This window comes from Anser brachyrhynchus, assembly GCF_964034855.1.
Source record: "Anser brachyrhynchus genome assembly, chromosome: W".
Classification (NCBI taxonomy): Eukaryota; Metazoa; Chordata; class Aves; order Anseriformes; family Anatidae; genus Anser; species Anser brachyrhynchus.
In genome coordinates, this window is record NC_137704.1 from 14,438,003 (window position 1) to 14,448,094 (window position 10,092).

The 10,092-nt window shown below is 43.0% G+C and overlaps 1 long non-coding RNA gene across 1 annotated transcript; it reads left to right on the forward strand.

Moving 5' to 3' along the window:
* The first annotated feature begins 7,474 nt into the window (after window positions 1–7,474).
* LOC308184865 lies at window positions 7,475–8,998 on the forward strand. Its single transcript, XR_013942970.1, has 2 exons — window positions 7,475–7,824; window positions 8,004–8,998. It is a non-coding gene; the product is annotated as an uncharacterized lncRNA (long non-coding RNA).
* Window positions 8,999–10,092: the final 1,094 nt, after the last annotated feature.

Consider the following 10,092-nt stretch of genomic DNA (forward strand, 5'->3'; position numbering starts at 1 on the left):
CTCCAGGCTGAACAACCCCAGCTCCCTCAGCCGCTCCTCGTAAGACTTGTTCTCCAGACCCCTCACCAGCTTCGTTGTCCTTCTCTGGGCACGCTCGAGAACCTCCATGTCCTTCTTGTAGTGAGGGCCCCAAAACTGAACACAGTACTCGAGGTGCGGCCTCACCAGAGCCGAGTACAGGGGGACAATCACTTCCCTAGTCCTGCTGGCCACACTGCTTCTTATACAAGCCAGGATGCTGTTGGCCTTCTTGGCCACCTGAGCACACTGCTGGCTCATATTCAGCCAACTATTAACCAGTACTCCCAGGTCCTTCTCAGCCAGGCAGCTTTCCAACCAGTCATCTCCCAGCCTGTAGCTCTGCTTGGGGTTGTTGTGCCCCAAGTGCAGGACCCGGCACTTGGCCTTGTTGAACTTCATACAGCTGGCCTCAGCCCATCGGTCCAGCCTATCCAGATCTTCCTGCAGAGCCTTCCTACCCTCGAGCAGATCAACACATGCACCTAACTTGGTGTCATCTGCAAACTTACTGAGGGTGCACTCGATCCCCTCATCCAGATCATCGATAAAGATATTGAAGAGAACCGGCCCCAGTACTGAGCCCTGGGGGACTCCACTAGTGACCGGCCTCCAACTGGATTTAACTCCATTCACCACGACTCTTTGGGCCCAGCTACCCAGCCAATTTGTAACCCAATGAAGCGTATGCCAATCCAAGCCACGAGCAGCCAGTTTCTTGAGGAGAATGCTGTGGAAAACGGTGTCAAAAGCCTTACTGAAGTCAAGGTAGACCACATCCACAGCCTTTCCCTCGTCCACTAAGTGTGTCACTTTGTCATAGAAGGAGATCAGGTTCGTCAAGCAGGACCTGCCTTTCATAAAACCATGCTGACTGGGCCTAATCGCCTGGTTGCCCTGCAAGTGCCGCGTGATGACACTCAAGATAATCTGCTCCATGAGCTTCCCTGGCACCGAAGTCAGACTGACAGGCCTATAGTTTCCTGGGTCCACCCTCCGGCCCTTCTTGTAGATGGGCATCATGTTTGCTAGCCGCCAGTCGACTGGGACCTCCCCTGATAGCCAGGACTGCTGATAAATGATGGAAAGCGGCTTGGTCACCTCTACCGCCAGTTCTTTCAGTACCCTTGGGTGGATCCCATGCGGCCCCATCGACGGCGTACATCCAAGTGCTGTAGCAGGTTACCAACCATTTCCTTGTGGATTATGAGGGCCAAAGTTTTCATCCTCAACTATTTGCTTCCATGTATACCTGGCTGTTCCTAACTCTTTCTTTCTCTAGAACCTCTTTTTCCCTCACTGAGCTCCTCTGTCCTTGGGAGAGGTTGTGAACCTTCCTATTTCCTGATCAGAGCAAATTGAATGCAGCTGCCATCTTCATTCCTGGTTCTTGCAGCTGGTAACAAGATGATTCAACGGAGGAAATCATTCCTCTCTCTGTTTCTTTTATCTCAGTCTGATTTGCATTTACAGTACACCATTGTCAAGGTGGAATATATATGAATGTTAAGTGTTTTTTTACTGCCAGGGAAGTGAAGAGGTGCTTTGTGTGGTGTCTGTAGAGGCTGTTTGTATGGAGTGCAGCCTTTGCATTGCTCCTTTAGAAGAGAAAGGTGTGCTCTTTCCTCCTGTTAAGAACTACACAGTAGCTCATGTGAGATTTTTATTTTTTTTTCTGCTGGAGGAAAAGGCAGTTGTATTATCAATTACTAAGCACTATGACTGCTAGATAGCTTCATGACATACTTTAACCTACTAACTCATGTCGCTTTGCCTTGCAGTCATTACCATGTATTAACTAATCTGTGTGGCCCATTTTTTCCTCCTAAAGCCAAAGCCTTAAAACAAGTTCTACAAGACAAGCTAAGGAATAGGTGTTTCAGTAACTAAAGGTTTCTTTTGGCTGAAATCTAGGGCTAAGTCTGGGAGCTTCTGCTTTAGATATAAAATATTTGGGATGCGAATTATATCTTCTGCATCACTATGAGACCTTATACGTATTGGGTACTAACACAGTATAAATGACATCAATGGAAAATCCAGATTATGATATTCTGAGGATGGTAGTTTATATAGTGGTCTGATTTCAGTCCTGAAGGTGTCCAGAACTGGCAAGTGAAGACCAAAGAGAGATGAAGTGACTAATTAGACTGTATGCATACCTTCCTTCATTACTAATGTGGCAGTTGTCACTCAAACACAAACCTGCAACTCTATAAATATTTAGGACATATTATGAAGAGGCAAACCAGAAAACCTGGCATTGTATCTAACCTGATAAATGGTCTCAAGTGATGGTTTTGATACTTTTCTTAGAGAAATAAATAGAAATATTTCATGTACTAAAAAGCAGAATAGGCTCTGTTTTATTGGGAAAGCTAGGTGCAGAAGGAAAAGACACTATTGATATTTTCTTTGATGTTGTTAATGTACAAAGAAGAATATTAACAGCATGCATAGCAAATCTCCATGGCTAAGACTTTGTCCCTCTTCCTCATCTGTATTGCCCTGGGATTTGCAAGGAGGCATTCTCTAGGGCTTGTATGTCACCAGGGTAATCAGAGACTTGCACAGTTCCTAATTGTTTTCCTGGAGAAGATGTTCTTGATTTTTTTTCCCTGTGTAATTAGGAAAAGCGTAGCAAAATAGAAAAAGAAGCATTTAACAGGTTTATTAAAGCACATTATTAAAGATTTGATGGGGCTTTATTGGATCATCATTGAGCAAGCTAAAGAGAAAGGATACTTAAACAATACATCTCAACACTTCCTTAATTATATACTGTCTGAAAAAAAAAGGACTCTGAAACCTTTGTTCTCTTTCTGTTTGGGGAATTTATAGAGATACATGCCGTTAACTCTAGTAACAATTGCACATCAGAATCCCTGGAGTTTGTTTATGGAAGATGGAATATTAAGAATTCACAACACTGAACCACTTCTCAGATGTAGGTCCCTTGAGCCTCAGTATGAAAAGGTACTGAGTTCCCTCACCTCTTATTGACTTCACATCCAGTAATAATCATAATGATTCTTTGCATTTTTAACTATGTACTGTGTGATCAAAGCAATATGCAGACATTGATTAGATGAAAAAAGAAAGTCAGCAAATTTCAGTCGAGTGCTTCTCCAACCTTGGGATCATTATCAGAAGCCTGGAAGGATAAAGCATACAGGATTTTAACTCCCCAGGAACTCAGTAATGAGCAGAAAGACTGGGGAACACCTTCTTAGGTAAATTCAGTATCTAAGATAGACCTTGAGAATTCACCTGGCCAGAAATCACATCTCCGCTTCCTTCTGCAGTTCACACATACAAAATCAGTGTGTTCACTGGAGATATCAACGGTGCTGGGACAGATGCTAATGTTTTCCTAAATATCTATGGAGATCTGGGGGACACTGGAGAGAGGAAACTCAGAAAATCTGAAACAAACTTCAACAAGTTTGAAAGAGGACAGGTACGATTGCAACAGGTTAATAACACTTGATGTTTTGCAGTCTTTAACCTACCAACTGCATGACTGTCTTTATAGGCTGAGTTTTCCTATGAGGGATGAATTGATTGATTCCATTTACCATCTTCATTATCTCTTAAAATGCTTTGTAAGGATTGTCAGCTATGTATTACAACTGACAGGCACTGCAGCAAATGGGTAGGTGTTTCAGTGAAGTCGCTGATAGAGACCAATTTTAAGCCTGATCCATGCAAACTGTCTTGAATTTTTAGTCAGAGGTTTGAGAGCACACAAAACCTAAGGTCTCTCATTCCTCTAGCCTCTTTGCAACTGGTTTGCACATACATACTGTGAGAAACTAAGTTGTGTTTTTGCAGTAGAGAACTAATTTTCTGTATTCCAAGGTAGCTGTGTAGTCATAATAAGGAGAAACGCTAAGTAGATAAGCGGACAGTAGAAGGCCTCACTGTTGCAAAATAAGGTGGAAGCTTGAGAAAAACAGGATGAGCAGTGTGAGAACAGTAAAACAAAGATCACAAGTTCTCAAAACATAAAAAGGGAAAAAAAGGGAAAAAGGAGAAATTAAAGGGTTGAAGAAAAAAAATTGTACATATATGGTATAGAGGAGTGTCGAGTAGCTTGTGAACCTGTAGTACTCAGCCAATGAGGAAGCAGGGGAGGTGATCAGGTGTCAGGTAATAGGGAATAAAAGGTTATGATTTGTTTACTAAAATGCACTACTAATTGGCAGGACGCCTGCCATTGCAATCTCAAATAAAATAGCTTCACAGAAGACCCTGTCTGAAGAAAATTATTTGAGATTTTTCTCACAATTTGAGGGCTCGTCTGGGATCTTGTCACCTGCCGAAGATTTCTTGCCACCACAGAGAGGAAGGTGCACCCCACTGATTTCAGCGGTCCTGTCAGGGTTGGTGGGTCGTCTCGGTATGGCCAGCAAAGGACCGAGACTGTTAATCTGAAGACAGGCTCTGCGAAGCTCTGGGGAGAAGGGAGGCCAGCACTGACATACACAGACACAGCCCACATATAGTCCAGCCCAGATCGGGAACAGGCACGGGGATTACTGCTGATAACCCAGACCGGGAAGCCGTGCACGGACCGAGGTAAGGGAAACTTTACCGTATCTTGCCTCGGGTTGGGTTCGGGGAGACTCTTGTGTGGAGTGTGAATGAGACGCACTTATAGTGCGAAGCGAGTGTGGAGTCCTGATCCTCGAGATTCTGTAGTCCCACGAGGGGATGAACGAAGTCCCCTCAGCTGGAGAGGGACGAAGCGAAAGAGAGAGGAGTGAAAGAGAGTCTTGGTGGTTTGGGCCCTTAGGTGTATGGTACCCCGAGCACAGTGAAGTGAGGTGCTCGGCAGTACACCCCACCTCTGTCCTAATCCTAGGTGAAGGCGTGTGGTACCCTGTGGGTGGTAAAGTCCACAGCAGCACGTCAGGAAGAGACGGGGATTAAGGGTTCCAAGAGTCAGCAGGGTGGGGGTGGAGACCCCAGGATTGTGCCTAAAGATAGTCCTTTAGGAAGAATGATAAGAATTTGGAAAAACAACCCAAAAAACAGGGAAAAAGATTAAATATATATGTTATAAATGACTGAGTCCCAAATAGGATTACAATCAAAGTTTACAATTTATTAAACGAATAGAGGCAAGCAAACAGCGCTGGGTGCGCCGGGAGTCTCTGCCCCACCAGGACGCACACCTGTTACGTAAGGCGGCTGGTTTTTATGCTCCTAGGCTAATACATATTCATTACTACTTCTAGAAGAGGCAGGGTTATTATAATTGGTTTCCCGAATCCGAAGTCCTCCCAGGTGCGTCTGCTTATCAGTCTCTGTTAGTCTCTCGGGGGCCGCTCGGACAGGGAGGCTCATATTCTTCCTCCTTATCTAGTGGTCTCTTGGCTGGCTGTCAGAAGTTACTGCATGTCCATGCAAAGTCAGCAGTTTTTCTCTGAAGAAATCCCTTTGTTCTCTTCTCACCTAAACCCAGGCCTCAATGTTAACCCTTCAAATCCCTTAGTGGCACGAATTGCTGGACCATTCCTTACAATCCCTCCCCTTCTTTTTAATATCATCAATTCGTGTCTCTTCTTCAACCTTTGTTAGTAACAATTGGATTTCATCAGTCAGTTCTCGGGGTGCCCATTTCTTAAGCATCATTATCGACACATCACCTTTTCTCTCCACCGAAGTCATCACAAATTGGGTGCTATTTATTATTCGCCATATCAACAACGTAAAGCAACGTATAAAACAAGGTATAAACAATAATGTCATTATACCACATAAAAATAAAAATAACATCCTTTTAACCCATGGTCCACCAGGCAACCATGAAAAGAAATCCCAATCCATACCCTTCCAAGTTTGTACTGGGACGTGGGCTAGCTTTTTAATTTCTTTTGTTATCTGCTTAACCACTTTTCCATTATCATCAATTTGTAAACAACAATTAGAATCGTTCAGTTTTCCACACACTCCCCCTTCTTCTGCTAGTAAATAGTCTAAGACCATTCTACGTTGAAAGATAGCATTCCTCATCTGAGTGGATTGATCAGCCAGAAGATCCAAGGTCGTCGCTGTTTGATTGGTTACAACTTCGAGGATAGCTTGCGACCTAATTATTCGGTTCAAATTATAAATAGGTTCTCGGGCTCCTGATACCAACTCATTCGGGTTCCAGGTAGCTGGCCCATAATGCTGTATGATTCTTTCAGGAGGCCATTCATCCTTTCCCCATTTTTGGGCACTATCCCCGGATAAGGAAGTATCAATAGATCGTTTTACTCTGTTCAGGTCATCATATAATCTTATTCCTAAATGATTTCCTTGTGTTTGTGACAATAAAAAGAACAAGGGTCTTATGTACCCCACATAGCATATTCCCGACCAGTTTCCGGGTAGCCTCTTGTAAGCATGTTTGCCACACACCCAATAATGTCCCTTTAGGGCCCACGTCCCGTTTGGAAAATGACCATCCCATCCATCTTTACCCTTTGGGGCGTGATAATACAGAGTGTCCTTGTTACCGAGTGGTCCTGTTACAATGTCTGCCCCGTTTGTACTCGTATATGCACGCTTCCAAGCTCCCACGTTGGGTTTCCACTTACAGTCACAATTCAGTTCTCTTTGGCGACCTGTCATATTATAAGCCTTTTTCGCCGTCCAATCTTGAGAGTGTGGGAAGCGCCTTCAATCATGGGGTTGGGCCCGCTTTCAGAGCTTGTGTTACCATTCAGCCCTTCAGGGTGATCCAGCTCCTGGAAAAACTAATCACAATTTTATTATGGGTTTAAAAGGTTCTCATGTTATTTTTCTCAGGACAAACTGATCTTGGTGTGGGAGAAGTCCGGTCGAGGCACTCTCACTCGGCGGTCAATACCCATAGGGGTTGCCTCCCTCGGTAGACCATACACGCCGCAGTGGAGGGTCCTACCCCGGTCTTGCCTTCTCCCTTTCCTCCCTTCAGACTTGTCCTCTTTATCCAGTGCCCTTAATTCATGCAGAACCTCATTGCTGGGATATCAGTTCCTCTTTAGTCTCAGTTTCAGTTCCCCAGGAGTGGACTCAACCCTCCAGGCTTCGGTAGTTATTGGTCCTTTTATTCTGGATGCGTGGGTCCAACCCCTTTCTGCTGTTCTCACAGCTGTTTCAGTAGTAAGTAAAACAAGGTACAGTCCCTCCCATCGGGGGTTCAATGATTCTTCTCTCCAGGTTTTTATTAAGACCTTGTCTCCTGGTTGTATTTTATGAATAGCAAATCCTAAAGGTGGTGTCTGAGTCATCATCCCAATTTCTCTTAGCTCCTGTAATCTCCTTCCAATGGTAATTATGCATTTCTGGATACTATGATCCTCAACTACATTGTTCCCTAGGGGCACCCCTTGAGAATAAGGCATACCATATAACTTTTCATATGATGATAATCCAGTCTCACTGTGTGGTTTAGTTCTTATGTTCTTATGTTTATGCCAATGGTAAGCATTTCGTCCAGGGCAGCTGTGTCTCGATCATTAACTTAGCCAATTGTTGTTTTATTGTTTGATTCATCCTTTCTACTTTCCCTGAGCTTTGTGGGTGCCACGGAGTGTGGTATTCCCACTGAATACCTTTCAAGGGGTACATCCTTCAAATCTTTGTGGCTGGCGTATGTTCGATTATTTCCACACAATTGCGTTCCAACGGTCCTTCTTCTGGAACGGTTCCTAGAAATACTGCTGGATATAACAGGTTAGTCGTTTTCAAGGTTATGTCATCTTGTTCAGTTAGGATTGCCTGATATTTCATCATCCAGCTGGGTGATAACCAGTGCCCCCCCCCCCCCTTGTTCCAAAACGGTTGTTACCATATGTGGTCCAAAAACTTCAATACGTTTTCCCATTTGAAGGCAAATAATTTTCTACTATCTTTATCAAGAGGTATGCAAAAGAAGGCATCCTTTAAATCTATCACGGTAAACCATTTATATTTCCCTTTCACAGATGTTAACAATGTGTAAGGATTAGCTACTACCGGGTGAATATCCTTTGTTATTTCATTTATTGCTCTAAGATCTTGTACAAATCTATACTCGCCATTTGGCTTCTTTACTGGAAAAATTGGAGTATTGTATTCCGATTTACATTCTTCCAGAATCTGATATTTGAGAAATTTGTCAATAATTTTCACCATTCCCGTGCCTAGCTTCTATCTTAAGTGGATATTGTTTGATTCAAACAGGTTTGGCTCCTTCCTTTAATTCCACCTTTACCAGTTGTGCCAGTTTCGACTTCCCTGGTACATCTGTTTCCCGTACTGTTGCTATAACTGCATTTTCTACTTCTCTTGGAATATTAACAAAGGGTTTATCTTTGATCATTAGGATTTGGCCTACTTTGGACTCAGGTACCTTCATTATTAATTCTCCATCCTCAAAGGTTATTGTTGCATCTAATTTGGCTAATAGATCCCGTCCCAAGAGTGGCATCGGGCATTCTGGTACATACTAAAATTCATGGGTTAGTTCCTTACCCCCAAAACGCAAATCAAGGGGTTGTAAGAATGACCATTCCTCCTCTTTCCCTGTGGCTCCAATTATTGTAGTTGTCTTAGTTCCTAATCGTCCTTTTAAACTATTTAACACTGAATATGTTGCTCCTATTACATTTACAGCCTAATTAACACAGAGAAAGAAGCTCCCATAACCAACAAAAAATTCAAGCCTCTGTCTTCGTTTCCTAGCTTTATTTCAACTAGTGGACCTGCTAGGGTAGATGCCCCAGGTCCCCATCATTCCTGACTGTTGTAAGTTTGTCCTGCAGCCTAAGACAATTTCTTTCTGATATCAGGGGCTGATTGCCCTGGAAAGAGGCTAGCCAGTTGCCTCTCTCTCTCTTTTTTTTTTTTTTTTTTTAAGCCAGGTCCATTTTTTTTTTTTTCATTGCATTTCAAAGTTGGTCCAGAAATTCAAAAATTCCATAAATTCCATAGGGGTTTCTTTTGGACCTTGTTGGAACAGATTCTCAATTCCCAATAGCCAATTTAACCAGATTTTAGTATTTACATAATTTCCGGGGTGATTAGGGTCTCAGTGAGGGGGTCGGTCAGGGGAATGCAATCCTTGAAAGTTCCCTGAGCGGTCCCATTGGCAACCTGAGCTCACACAGGAACTCAGGTTGTTTCAAGAGTTAGCTGCTTTTCTGTTTCCACGACAACTCTCTCGGACCCATCAAGGTCCCCCTGCCCCAGAGGGCTCACACCCGCGATTTAGAGATCTCAGCCTCGGGTTGAGACGGAACTATTAACATTCCTACATCCTCTTTCCCTGCTCATTCAACTTCAAACAGCTCTGTTAAATACTACATGCCACACAACCTTTAACACCTTCAACAATCCTTTTAACACTTCCTTTATCTTTCTCCAGCCTGTACTTTTCTAATGCCAACACCAAAGGCTCAGTCAGGGGCCAACTTAATTCCAAACCTTTTCCCTCCAACATGCTGAAACAACATATCACTATACAACATTTCATCCTATTTTCCTTCTCTCCTCAAAAACATTAATTGCAAGACACTGTTATAGTCGATTGATCCATAAAGTGGCCATTTAGTTTATATAGTGGCCACCATTGATTGCAATACTTAGTGAAAGTCCTCTTGCTTTCTGTGCCCCCATTTCTAACAGTATCCTTCCAATGTGCCAATATGCACCCAAGGAGGCTTTTTTTTTTTTTTTAGGACGTCTTTTTTTTTTGGATTTTCCCCTTTTCCTTGATTTCCCATTCCCTTTTATTTATTTATATTAGTTACTGTCCCTTGTTTCAATTTCCACGCAAACCTTTTTATTGCAGGTTTTTACTATCTTTTCCTAATCTTCTTCCCAAATGTCCCAATTCTCTGGGATTAAACTCTTCTTTCCACATACAAACTTTACTATTTCAGATTATTAATGAGCCCCATTCCAATCATAAATCCACAGGACTTCGGAAAAACACCTGAAGCACTCAGCCTTCTGTCTTCTAGACAAACAATAACACCTTTTCCACAGAATTTACATTTCAATAAGACCGAATTTCAAGCCAAATGCTAATTTTTCTCATGCACTTTGTTAGTAAGC